The sequence below is a fragment of the Cyprinodon variegatus genome, unplaced genomic scaffold, assembly GCF_000732505.1.
Source record: "Cyprinodon variegatus isolate N-32 unplaced genomic scaffold, C_variegatus-1.0 Scaffold143, whole genome shotgun sequence".
Taxonomy (NCBI): Eukaryota; Metazoa; Chordata; class Actinopteri; order Cyprinodontiformes; family Cyprinodontidae; genus Cyprinodon; species Cyprinodon variegatus.
In genome coordinates this window covers 1,126,110-1,127,676 of record NW_015150596.1, presented here as the reverse complement: position 1 = coordinate 1,127,676, position 1,567 = coordinate 1,126,110, and positions in this window count along the sequence as shown.

Genomic DNA, 1,567 nt, shown 5'->3' with positions numbered 1-1,567 from the left:
CATTCAAAACCCCGCCCGCTTTGCATCCAGAAATTCAAAAATCATCTGCATTGTGATTGGCTCGGCAGATTTAGGGCCTGGGGCAACGATCGAGGCTAGATAAACTAGCAGCAAAACTTATTTTGGCCGCTGGCGGGTCGGGCTAATTTACTAGGCTAAGAGTTTTTAGGCTAAATCTGGTCAATTTATCATATTCTTGATTTAGTCTAGAAACAGTTGTTGAGAACTTGGTTGTGTTCAGTTGGTCTGTTTTCTCCCACATTAGTCCAGTAATAGATGCTGAAAAGACGTTACAAACCCAGTTTTTAACGTCTTCTCAACAATCTGAAATTACAGCTTTTTACCTTTTACTTTTCAACCAATGTAGACGTTGTTTGGATGTAAATCTTGCTGTTTTTTCAGTGTCTTTTTAACCAATTTTTTGGGGGAATTACATCCAAACCCACACACACCACTGCCCCCCTCAATAGCTCTTCCTCTGCTTAGTCTCATCTATAGTGAAATCTTTCCTTTTGTTTCAATCGTCTCTTTTCCTGAGCTCTAAATTGTTTTTTTTTTCTCTCTGTTGGTATGGAGATTTTTTTTTTTTTTTTCTGTGCTTTAAACATTTCTGATATGGACCCAAATTATGAAATTCTAATTTTATCACGGAAATTAAGGATAAAAGTGTGATTGCTTCTCTTCTTTCTTTGACAGCTAATTACAGGCTAATTAGAGACATTTAATTAAGAACTGTGTTAAACTGTTAGCCATCATTAAATTCCTCTGAGTTAGCAGTGTTACCAAGTAATTTTCTTTTTTGGAAGCAAGCCATCTCCTTGGCCAGTTTGGTGCGTCTGGCTGCCTTATAATATCATGGCACATTTGCTCGGCAAAAACGGGGGGAGACGTATACTTCCTGGCATAGATGACTACACTAATACGGAGGGCTGCCTCTTTTCTAAAGGTAAGGCATGAATTTCAGCTGTAGCCGTGAGACATTCTGCATTCATGCATGTATGTATCCTTCTGTCATGTGTGGGTGTGTGTGTGTTAATGTAAGCATGTATGCATGCACAAAAAGGAGACAGCAGTTGTCTGTTGTTTCAGCTTGTAAGTAGCTATGAACTGAAGGATGGAGCCCCCCATAAATAAAGTAAAAATGAATTCCTTCCATTCCTGATACCAATGGCCTTTACAGCCTTTACAGCTTGACTAGAACTGATTGAACACAGTTGTGTGGATAGTATCTTTTCATTTTATATCTGGGATGTTTGGGGATGACTTTGGTATTTAAAGGAATAAGAGACTACTACTACGTATAACTGAACAAAAGTCTCATACTGCTTATTTAGAGCTTGGTTGATCCAAGACGCTGTTGTTGGGGGCTTAAATGTTCCTTGTAGGGTCTCCCAGGGTAAACAAGCTCAGGGTGACGGGTCTGAAAAAGAGCCTAAAAGCCCTTTAGACTAGAATTCAAATAAGGCCTGTGATGATATCGCCTGTAATGAAGGAGCCCGGACTCCAACCTGGACCCAGGCCAGGGGTTAGGCTTCGTCGGCGAGGACCTGGTGGTCGAGTTCCTCCT